Genomic DNA, 12,668 nt, shown 5'->3' on the forward strand with positions numbered 1-12,668 from the left:
CCCGGCCTTCTCCCCTCCCCGCCTTGTTTTCCCCTTCGCCGCCACTTCTGGGGCTGCACGCAGCCTCCCGAGCGCAATGGCAGACCCCGGCCGGCCCCGGCGCTCGGAAAGAAGCGCCATCCGTCCCTCCGTCCATCCCTCCGTCCCTCCGTCCCTCCGTACCGATAGCACCGGTGCGTACGGGCATCTTCGTCCAGCGGCTGCGGTGCCGCGGAACCCCCCCGCTGCCTGTCGCGCTAGAGCTGCCGAAGAAGAAGAACCGTTCCGGCTTGGCGACAGCGAGCCCCTAAATTCGGTGCCGGGAAGGGGGGCCGGGGAAGGAGAGGGCCGGGCTGCGGGGTGGGAGTGCAGGGAAGGGGCGCACCTCGGAAAGCGGGCAGTACGGCGCTGCCGTGGCGAGCCGGCGATAAATTTTCCTCTTTCTGTGCAAAGTCGTCACAGCCTGCTAAACATTCGGCTACCGGCTCGTCCATCAGCTATCCACATGCTCCGACGGTGCCTGCGAGATCCAGAGTGAATGACGCCCTTTAATGCCTCCTTCCGATGCTGCTGGGGTGCTGGAGCTCGCATATCGGCCACCCGTCCCCTCCCAGATCAGCCCCACTCCTTTAAAGATTTCCTGCCCTGTAACACTCCTATATTCATAGTTCTACACTATAAACTGTAAGTTGGTGGATAATTTATGACCTCTCAGGCTGGTTTGGATCAAGGCAGGTTGGCTGATGCAAAAGTAATTCAAAAATCTGGACCTCGAATAACATCTTTACTCCAAACACACCTTATTTGGAATTAAGATTAACGGCATTCTCCTGATTCAGGGTTTCAGTAATGGAGCACATGTGTCAGGCTCTGCTTATCCAACCTGCTAAGGCAGTGTATTAAAAATGTAATTAACATATAAGTGAAAGCCCTGGCACATACCCTACTGGCACAGAGGACCCTTGCTTCTAGCCAGCAGGATGTGTGCCCTGGAGTGAGCCATGAAATCCAAGCGTGTGTGAGTCCCAAAGCCCAGGCAGGAAGCGGCAGGATGGAAGACAAGAAAGCTACTGGTTACCAGTGTCGCGGCTCAGAAGCAGTATCCAAAGTATAAATGATAGGCACCCTGTGTATAAATGGTCCAGATTGGAAAAGGAGAGATGAAAAGAGTAATTCTACAATTTAACATAACCGGAAGGGAAGCGGTTACACCAGATTAGATGGAAAGAACGACACTGCTCCCTGAGATCACTTGAATCAAAGCCGGGATAAAATCCAGTGCTGGATTGTGAGAACTTTTCAAACAAAATCACTCTGAGCTGTTCAGTGATACACACTAAAAATGATTTTGCAAGTAGGGTAGGGAACTGAAGGCAAGAGGCAGCTAGGTGTTTGAATTTGGGGGATGTAAGCTCTTGGAGGGAATGAAATAGAAGCTGTTTCCATTTGCTATTTATATATCCTCTGGCTTGCAACTGCAGCACATATGAATCAATGCTTTAATACACAGTCTTCAGAATGTTCTTTCTCATGCAACTTCTGTTAGGTTTCGCATAGCTCCAGATTCAGATCTCGTGACCTGGGGGATGGGCTGCTTTTATCCAGATGCTTTCAGTATTTTACTGCGCTACGAGAGAGGCAACTTTCAAATCTCCTTGTCAGGGAGGTAGTTACATTAGTAGCATGGAGAGGAAAAAAGGAGGGAAAAAAAGGAATTAAAAGATGTCATTTCCCTTTTATTCTCTGAAGATCCACAGAATTCCACATGAAAAAAAATTCACACCAAGCTGCCCTCCACAGACACCTTCCTCACTACTTAAAGTGAAAGAGGCAAAATACAAGGTTACCTTTCTGCCTACCAAGCATTTGATGAAATGCTGCTTAAGTGTAACGACCCAAGGCTACAGCTGAAACCCAAACATCTTCTCTTAAGGTCTTGTTTCAGCAATTTTCCGTGAATAAGGCAGAATTATGAATATACACCAAATACTCAGAGCATGTCATCAATTAATTTGTTTCTGCAATAAGAAGTATGACAAGCAGAGGGAAGTCTTGATGCTCCAGAAAAGCATTTAAAAGGTGAAAATCTACAGAGTTTTTTCTTCTTTTATATATAGTAACTACATCATATACATTCATAACTACATATTTCAGAGACTTCTTTCAGGCAGGAGCAAAGAGATTATAACCAGTATCGCAGGCTAATTTGGTATTAAAGGGCCAAAGATTTTCTTAACAATTTAATATTATGCCATTTCAAGGAAGTTTGAAAAAATTAGCCTCAATGATCTCTGAGATTTCTTTTAAGCCTATTTAAAGACAAAATACTGAGATTTGGTGTTACTGACATTAGGTCAATCCTTTCTTCAGTTTGAATGTTAAAAGAATCTAAATTTGTCATGGGGAAAAAAATTATCATGAAAGGAACCTCAAAATGAATTATTGTCTGGGACTGTAGTGGTATTGCCAGAGGAATTCCAGGGAAATTTGGGTAAAACCCATGAAGTTATTGCTTACATAGGGCTTAGCTCCGGAGTCCAGTAGTATTAAATAATTCTAGCCGTATATCAAAACACAGAACTTTGTAACTCACATTCAGAAAGTTCCCTTCCTAGACTTGAGAGCTTATGACAGTGATTACAGAGAGTGGAATAAAGAAAGGGCTTTTTTTGTACCTTCTAATTTGTGGACTCGTTATATGTTTAAGAGCAATATTGAAAAGGAGGTGGACTAGTTATGAAGAAGCATATATAACTGTACCAAAAAATTACAAAATTTCTAGAGATTTTTTTTTTTTTTAAAGTGATTCTTTTGCTGCAGTTGAAACTCTCTTTGTTAGATAACAGCTCCAGTTAATAATTTATAGAATATGTCCACAAAACCAATCTCTCTTTGTTGGTGCTTAATATGCTAAACATGTATTGATCATCTTGCAGGTAACTGCTAGAGAACGGATCATTCAGCTAACATTCAACCAGTTATAAAAAGACTAAGTGGTTCATTAATACATAAAGTATTGAAAAATCCAGGTCATTTATAGATTACTAATTTTCTGTAAGCTAGATACATTAGAAATACCTAGGTTTGTACTGAGATAAAGATGTTGCCAAGTTCAGTCTAACTCTTCCTTGTTCTTAGGCACGTGCACTCTAATCGCTGCAGTCAAAGAAAATGAGCACAGTCGCTGCCAAGAACCTCTGCTCACACACTGAGAACAATTGTACAGGGATTTTCATGTTCTTGTTCAAAAACACCAGGGAATATGCCAGTTACCCCCACCCCCAGCAGCAACTTTCCAGTCTTAAAAACAAATTGCAAAGCACTTTCCTTTTTCCTAGAGTGAAAGGGGGGAAAAAAGTGTACTACCATTGCATGCCACCAATTTCACAATGCATGAAGAGGAATAACACCACCTCTGAAAACAAATAGCAGTTAACAATGGCTGTGTAACTGCTTATGTTTTCTTTCTTTCTTCTTTTTAAAAAAACTAAATTAAATCATTATTTTTGTTCTCAGCTGCAGTGCATAAGAACCAGTCCCAGCAATATGCCTAGGAACAATGACACTCCCTCCAACTGCTTTCCCTTTTTATTTGATAAACACGTTTTATTCACACAGTTATTACTAAATATTCCCACAACTACTAGTATATGCAAAAAAGAATTTGTATGTGATCTACTCATGACAGTTCTTTAGAAATTATGATCTGAAAATATTTCAATAAGTGCAATTAACAATCGATCTTAAAGAGTTTAAAAGTAAAATATGGCAAGTAGGATATAAAAATAATGTATATTATTTCATGATGCATCGCAATCAAGCATAATTGACTCACCATATCACTGCTATTTTTATATAGAAGAGCAGAGTAACAAAACATACCAATACAAAATATAATTTTGAAATCAAATGCATTCAAAATATTTTTGCTTTTCTATCTTTAGATTTCTAATAGAAAATCATACCAAAATTGATCACAGCAGTCAAATTTTTCATTTTTATCTCAATGACATTTTCTCATACAAAATGGTGGCACAGAAATTTTTTACTCTGTCTAGTGGATGAATACACAGCTGAGCCATCTTGATGTTCCTGATGAAGACTCTGTAGGGTTCCCAGATCACACTTACTCTATATTGTGATTTGGTTTGGTTTTGTTTTTTTTTAATTTGGCAATATGCACAAATATTCAGAGAGAATTCTTATTCCTATTAAGACCATTCATTTTACATACTGTCTCTCTGAATATTCTTTAAGCCATGTATTTCCTCTAAAAAATTAAAATAGTCAATTAGAAAAAATAAATTTTTAATACAGGTTAGCAGTGTAATGTAGTTCTGCACAATACTAATCTCAGAGGAATGGCAATACTGCTTGATACTGACTTGGCTCTGTCTACACTAAGCATCACTGGAGTATTTTCTAATAAAACAACAACAGCTGTTCCTAGATATATGATGCCAATAACAGTTGCCAGTCACAGAAAACTTGAGATAATATAGTAATTTGCCTTTAGTATTGCATGAAATGACAACTAAAACATACTGACAGGGCTTAGAGAAAACAACATAATAGCTGGATTTTTTGCTACCTGTTACCATAAAAATGAGCTAATCAGTCCCTCTCCAAATGCAGAAAAGTACAGAAAAAAATATAAAGGGCAACAAAAGAATAGCACGGCTTTTCAGTCTCTCAGTCTTTGCATTACAACACCAAGAGAAAGACAGGAAAGAAGACTCAGCTAAAGGCAATGAAGTGATTGACTTAGATATTAGTAAATCCTTCCGCCCATCCTGTGGAGTTTCACATTAGCATATATAATAGACACCATTCAATCAAGAAACTTACTTAATAGGGATGTTTCCTAGGAAACCAATATAACTGTGTAATTGTATATAATGCAGTGACCACTGTAAAATGAGCTGCTTCCTGGTAACTATATAAGATTTATGTGCAATAGGCAGCTTTTTTGTAAGTTTAAAGCTGGTAAGGAAATAATCCTCATGTTTCTGAAACTAATATGGGCAAAAATCGTCTTTTTTTTTTTTTTTATAGGCTGATATTAAGTCCTCACAGGTCAAGGTTCTTTCTGGATTGTTGCAAATGGTCATTTAGATAGTCTATATATCAGCTGATTACAAAGATGTCTGATTTCAAATTATGAACATTATATTTGGTGGAATTTGGGCTCTTAGAGCTGGTAATGAGATACTGCCACCTTCTCCACTGTAACAGGAGTTTTAATAAATTTTTGCTTAGAGGTAGGTAAATACTAACAGGCAAAATCTCCTGGGACATTCTAAAGACAGATTTTCTAATATGATCCTAAAAGACATTATTTCTGGGGCACATTATGTACTTTTTATCTTTACTAAGATAAAGAAATTGCTTCTCTTAGAATCAGCATTCAATAGGCTAACAGCAGATCAAAAAAGAGAACTCTAAAATATTACAAGATGATGCTGAGATTTCTATTCAAGTGAGAATATCCTTTCCATTACAACCCTAATGCTGAAACATGCTGAAGCTATGCTAAGGAGACACTGGATAATTTGTGATGTAGAATCTTCCCTGGGACTTAGGAGCCTCCCCTGTATATTTCTGCATGTGCTACCAGCTATTCTTTTTTACCACTTCTTGCCAATATGAGGATTCACCCAGATACTGTTTTGCTCCTTGCAAAAATGTACAGGACCAATAACTTTAAAATGTAAAATACCTTTCAAAAAATCAGAGAGTCAATGAGGTCAGAAGGGACCTCTGGGGACTGTCTAGTCCAACCAGCACCTGCTCAGAGCAGAGTCAACTGCTGCAGATTGTTCAGGACTTTGTCTAGTCAGACTCTGAATATCTCCAAGGATGAAGACTCCACCACCTCTCTGAATAACCTATTCCAGTGTTTGATAACCCTCACAATGAAAAATTCTCTTCTTATGTTTAAATACAACAATATGTGCTCATTGGTTCATGCCCTGCCAGTGGGTACTACCAAGAAGAGTCTGGCTTCCTCTTCTTTAGCTCCCCTCATCAGGTATTTACACATTTTGATAAAACCTCCCAGAGCCTTCTCTTCTCCATGCCAAATAGTGCCAGCTTTCTGCTCTGCCTGGCATGATGGATGGCCTCATCCCCTAATGATCTCAGTGACCCTTTGCTGGACTTTCTCCAGTCGATGCATGTCCATCTTGTACTGGGGAGCTGAGAACTGGACTCATTACTCCAGATGATACTCACCAGGATGACCTCCCTTGACCTGCTGGTGATGCTCTTCTTAATTCAGCTGAGAATGCTATTGGATGCCTTTGAATCCCAGGGGACAAATTTGCACCATATTTGTAGTAGTTATATTTTGTAACTATATTGAGAACTAATATGGACCAAAGTTGAATTCTGAAAATCACTGAACTATTTAGCAGAGATCTTAGTTGCTGAATCACCCACAGCTTTTGGGACAACTGTATTTAGTACAGGGTTGTAGAGTCAATTACTATCTAATCCCAGTGTTTCCATTACTTGGATTAACCTAGTTTCTGATTAGAGGAGGAAAAAGGATAAATCTGAGTAGAACTCTGAAGAGGAAGAAACTGAGGGGAAGTGAAGCTAAACATAAAATTCTTGGGTGCTTCCAAATTCTGAAAGCTTAGATTCACAGGTTTTTGATTTAGAAGTGTCAAACAAGAAAACAGGTTGAAGAACGTATAGTGTCGTCCTCAGGGGCAGCCTTAATGTTCTGTAACCATTGAGGATTCTCCCCTACTAAGGGTCACTGTGTAGACACAGCATCCTTCCTATTCTCAAGTGCCAGGCCTGGTGCTAGTATGTCCCCCTCTGGTGTGCTTAGTGCAAGTGTCAAATCATAAGACTTTACTGAAGGTTTTAAAATACCGTTGGAGATGAACCTCTGATATCATCAAGGTAAAAGACTCCCCCTGCCTTGCACTTGAGACAACTGAAGAAATGGAAGCAACAGTCAAGAAACAAATTCATTCTTATTCTGCTTGTTTTTACCTGAAGAAACACTCTGATTCCACAAACCAGCAACCTGCTCCCATTTAGGAAATGTCACTGACTGTCATTTATTTAGATTTTTTTTAAACACCTCCTACTAGTATGCTTCTCAGGATGTGCTTTTCTTCTGCCAGTTACTTATTATTGCTCTCTAGAATTCTTTAGAATTAATAAAAATGAAGAATATCACTAGTATGGTCTGTTTCATAGGCCAAATAAGCGATGAGAAATAACCTTATGCTAGATGGTGACAAACAATGAAGCAGAGACATATGTTTGTTCTGTTCCCCAAACATAAACAGAACACAGAGCTTCCCTGACTAATAAATTTACTTTCGTTTTAATTAAAACAGAACATTCAGTTACATTTCCTCTGTTCTGTCAAAGAATTAAATAGAGAAATGGCTAGCAGGGGAAAAAATGACAACATTCTCTCAGTGCCCCAATTGTACACATAATCGATTACAACCCATCTGTTCACTAAAGGTGAACAGAAGACACATCATATAAAGCTTTATTCCCATACAAAAGCTTGCTAAAGTACTTTGGGTTTGATCCCATATCTTCCAAAATGAAAGAAGTCTTTCACAAAGCAGAAATGTTTGGTATAACATTAGATAAATTATTGTTATTTTTTAACTCTTCTGATTCTTTCTACTATTAAATCAAAATTACTCAAGAGTGGCTCTCTGAAGAAACAATCACACTGGCAATTCCATAGATTCTAACCAAGAAGGAAAAAATAAGTAACAGTCTTGTGCAAGATAAGACAAAAGACTCCACTCACTTTCTCTTGTAGTAAGCCTAATGACTCAGTTTTGATTAATGCATATGTCCAGGAAGGTACTAGTTTTGCTTTAAGGAATTCAATAGATGGATTATCAGCCACTTCCATTGGTGGTGTTTATTCCAATAGTTAATGGCTCCTGTATTTGGTAATCTTCATTTCTTGGCTTTCAATAGCTTTAAAGAAAATCTGTTCAATGTACTGATAAAATGTCCCATCCTTCTGATCTCTCATTCTTTCAAATTGTTAGAAATATGTAAGTAAACTAAAGACATACAAAATGGGACAGGATGCATCCAGCAGTGTTGAGTGGAGTGACTGCCATCACTGGGGAGATACTCCATGCTGTCTATTAAACAAGAAGAGGCATTCCCCAGCAACTGAAAAATAGCAAAACATATCCACCTTCCAAAAACAGTGAGAAAGAAGATCCACAGAACTAAAAGGCTGATCAGCCTTACCTTAATCTCTACCAAATTTATAGAGAAAATCCTTCTAGAAAAGATTTCCAAGTTTATGGACAACAATAACCTGATTTTGAATAGCAAGTATGGATTTACCAAAAGCAAATTCTGCCTAACTGACTTATGTTCTATGATGAAACGACCAGATGTAGATCAACAGAGCAGTGCTGATATCTTTCTTTGACTTTAGCAAGGTTTTCAGCAGAATCTCACGTAGTATCCTCATAGCCAAACTAAGGGCTTATAGGTTGGATGGACCACAAGGTGGTGGAAGTGTGACTGGACTGTAAGACTCTGGGAACCATGTTTCTCAAGAGTTCAGCTACTATTTAGCATCTTCACCATCAACATGAATAGTAGGATAGGATGCAAGTTGACACATAACATCTCATTGGAGGAAGAACTTAATGCACTTTATGGATGAATGACATTCAGAAGAACTCAAACAAGCTGGGGTATGACCAATGAAGTGGCTTGGATGCTGGAAGACCTGAGAGAAGCCTCATGGGCTGGGCCTGTTCTGCCTGGAGCAGAGAGAGAAGATGCAGCAGATGTAACTGCCATCAGCACCAGGAAGGGAGGAGTAGAAAAGCCATAACCGGACTCTCCTGGGAGGTGCATAGGAACAGCGTTGCCAGCAGGTCCAGAGAGGTGATTCTGCCACTTTACTCTGCTCTGGTGAGACCTCACCTGGAGTATTGTGTGCAGGTCTGGAGCCCTCAATACAAGAAGGACATGGAACTGATGGAGAGGGTCCAGAGGAGGGCCACAAGGATGATCAAGGGGATGGAGCACCTCTGCTACAAGGACAGGCTGAAGGAACTGGGGTTGTTCAGCCTGGAGAAGAGGAGGCTCCGGGGAGACCTAATAGCAGCCTTCCAGTACCTGAAGGGAGCCTACAGGAAGGCTGGGGAGAACCTGTTTAGAAAGGCCTGTAGTGACAGGATGAGGGGAAATGGCTTCAAGCTGGAGGGGAACAGATTTAGATTGGAGATTAGAAGGGGGTTCTTTACTGTGAGGGTAGTGGAGCACTGGAACAGGTTGCCCAGGGAGGTGGTTGAGGCCCCATCCCTGGAGATATTCAAGGAGAGGCTCAACGAGGCCCTGGGCAACCTGGTCTAGTTGGGGGTGTCCCTGCTGACTGTGGGGAGGTCGGACTAGATGACCCTTGGAGGTCCCTTCCGGCCTGGGAAATTCTATGATTCTATGACAGTGGTCACAAATGGCAACAAAGGAAACTCCCATTGGACCTAAGGAGGCAGCTTTTTACAAGGAGCAAGGTTAAACCCTGGGACAGGTATTACAGTACGATTTTCAAATGATTTGGAGATTTTCAAAACTCGACTGGCCAAAGTTCTAAGCAATCCAATTTAATTTTTAAGACAGACATGCCTTGAGGAGGACTTACAGTCTAAATTTTTCTTTGAAACTTCAAAACTAAGCTAAAAATCTTAAAAAAAAAGACTAGTTCTTTCTTTTTCCTTTCTGATATTGACAATAAAAAAATATTCTCCAATTAGGCACATGCTTTGCGTTCAAGAGAGTCATACAATGAACCAGCCAGTCTCTTATTTCTCATGTGGTAAGAAATTCTGTTCTCAATTGGCTGTGCTGAAGACCATCAAGTCAAATTCTTGGCTCTATAGGATCAGCAATAAGAAAAGGAAAACAAGATCAGAAACTTGCATTTATTACTAAAAGGGCCAGACATAGCTATATGCATGCTGAGAACACATCTACACAATAGGAAAAGTACTGTTTTTACATATTCATTTTTGGTGTAGCAGAAAAGCATGATCTAAACCCATAACAATATTTAAAGTTATGATTGATAAGAAAGAATTAACCAGTTGATCTTTAAAGAATTTTTAAAATAGAAATATTTAAGAGCAAGATATTCAAAACTAGAAGTTCATTTGGTATTTCCTTCCCGTCTTTTATAATATAGATTCTTTCTAATTCTTCTAAATGCTTCAATAAAAGTGGAAGTTCATTGCAGTAAATGAAAACTTAGTGTGTAGTACACATACATCTACGCATATCTAACATTTTACTGCTTGTATTTCAAAACTTGCAGTTTGTGGACTTTTTTAGGTTCAGATGATGCACGTTAATACTAGTTAATATCAATTTCATTTAATATTCATTTGATTTTGACCTCACTTATATGTTACATTGTACCACATCTAAAAATAATTTTATCAGTGGCATTTAATGGAATCAATACATCACCATAACCTAAATGAATGGGCAAAAATTGATCTCCAGCATTGTCCTGCTCTGTCCCAATGCAATATTAGTATTAATAAACAGACGTTATTAAATTCCAACACAGACTTTATTAAATTTAGAGGGTTAGTACCATGGCCAAGACCTGAATCCTTCAATATGCCTTTTAATTAATAATGTATTTTCTAATTTTGTTGCTTGTACTGTAATGTTGGTTTTTTTAACCCTATTCATTGTGAAAAGTTCTTAAGTATCACCACAGTTGGAAGATAAGCCACTCTATAGCTAATGTTACCGTTATTAGCATGCTTCTGTTACTTTTATGGAAATATAAAGTCCAAGGAGACTGCTATAGAATACACATTTTCAAAATTAATTAGGTGACAACTCAGACTTTTCTGTCTGGAAACAGCAGAAAGATTTCTCTAAAATCCTCACACTGATAAGGACAAGTAAGAAGGATCCAGAAGCAGAAACACTACTTGATAGCAGCTGCTTTTCCAAGGCTGTTCAAACTCTTTCCCAAGCCTAGAGGGTGAAGTCGCACTGGGAACAGCTCTGGGGGGAACATAACAGAAGGTAAAGTTCTCTGGCTTTCAGACCAGCAAAGGCCAGCTTCAGAACTGACAGATAACTTGGCTTTAAAATACTGATAGTATTGGTAAGCATTCATATAAACGGATGCATTTCTAAGTACTGCAAATGTCTACAGTCAATTTAAAAAACATTGGTAGAACTTAGACAAGTGTTAGGAGAGGGAATTTGAATATTTCTTGCAAAAAAAAGTCTCTTTTTTTTTTACTACAATCTTCCCTCCAACAAAACCCATGCTATATAATGTAATAAATTTGTAGATAAAACCAAACACTAATGCCTGATACAGATAAGAGAACTATTCTATTAAAGTTACCATCATTTAAGCATCTAGAGCATCTTAAATGCAATTAAAGCATAGTAGTAACTGCATAGGAGTCAAACGTAGACAGAAAAATTTGCAAACGGAAAAAAACACTGAATACTTTTTAAAAATTATTTTTTTTTCCTAAAAAAAACCCCTGAAAAACAAGTTTCCTTCTTAGTTATACTCAAGAGAAACATTAGTTTTATTTTGTAATGGAAAAAAAAAACAATCATCTGTATACTGCAATTGGTTCTGGTTTTGAATTTGCAATCTCCTTATCTATTTTCTATCTTCAATGTACTATTGTTTCAATGTCTTGTATGACATGTGGCTTTGCAAAACAGTATCACGTCTTCATTGCTGATATTATCTTGTAAGTTATCTAGAAACTTTATAGAATAGACCAAACCATGAAAAAATGTCTGAGAAAGGATATTTACTGATGTATAACATACCAATAATTAGGCCTATTAAATTGATTACTCCTGTTCATCTACTGTGATTAAAAATTGTTGATTGACTTGTAAAATGGACAGTATTTTCTAATGCCAGGGAGATATCAATAAAGAATCACAGAATCACAGAATCTTCTAGGTTGGAAGGTACCTTAAAGATCATCTTGTCCAACTGTCAACCTAACTGACAAAAATAGACACCCGCACAACAAACAAGAAGCATCACCATCACTAAAACATACCTCCCAGCACTACATCAACCTGTCTTTTGAACACCTCCAGGGATGGTGCCTCAACCACCTCCCTGGGCAGCCCATTCCAATGTCTGATAACCCTTTCAGTGAAAAAATTTTTCCTAATATCCAGCCTGAACCTCCCCTGGTGTAACTTGAGGCCATTTCCTCTAGTCCTGTCACCTGTGACTTGAGAGAAGAGACCGACCCCCACCTCTCTACAACCTCCTTTCAGGTAGTTGTAGAGAGCAATAAGGTCTCCCCTCAGCCTCCTCTTCTCCAGGCTGAATAACCCCAGCTCCCTCAGCCTCTCCTCATAAGACTTGTGCTCCAGACCCCTCACCATCTTTGTTGCCCTTCTCTGGACCCGCTCCAGCACCTCTATGTCTTTTTTATGGTAGGGGGCCCAAAACTGGACACAGTACTCGAGGTGGGGCCTCACCAGTGCCGAGTACAGGGGGACAATCACCTCTCGGGTCCTACTCACCACGCTGTTCCTGATACAGGCCAGGATGCTGTTGGCCTTCTTGGCCACCTGGGCACACTGCTGGCTCATGTTCAGCCGACAGTTGACCAACACCCCCAGGTCCTTTTCTGCCAGGCAGCTCTCCA

General features: G+C 39.3%; 1 protein-coding gene across 3 annotated transcripts in view; it reads right to left on the reverse strand.

Annotated features, from left to right (window-relative positions):
* The window catches only part of CDH18 (cadherin 18, type 2), a 522,827-nt gene that overhangs the window by 251,792 nt on the left and 258,367 nt on the right, over positions 1–12,668 (reverse strand). The gene's annotated exons all lie outside the window — the stretch shown is intronic.

This window comes from Calidris pugnax, unplaced genomic scaffold (assembly GCF_001431845.1).
Source record: "Calidris pugnax isolate Ruff unplaced genomic scaffold, ASM143184v1 scaffold8, whole genome shotgun sequence".
NCBI lineage: Eukaryota > Metazoa > Chordata > Aves > Charadriiformes > Scolopacidae > Calidris > Calidris pugnax.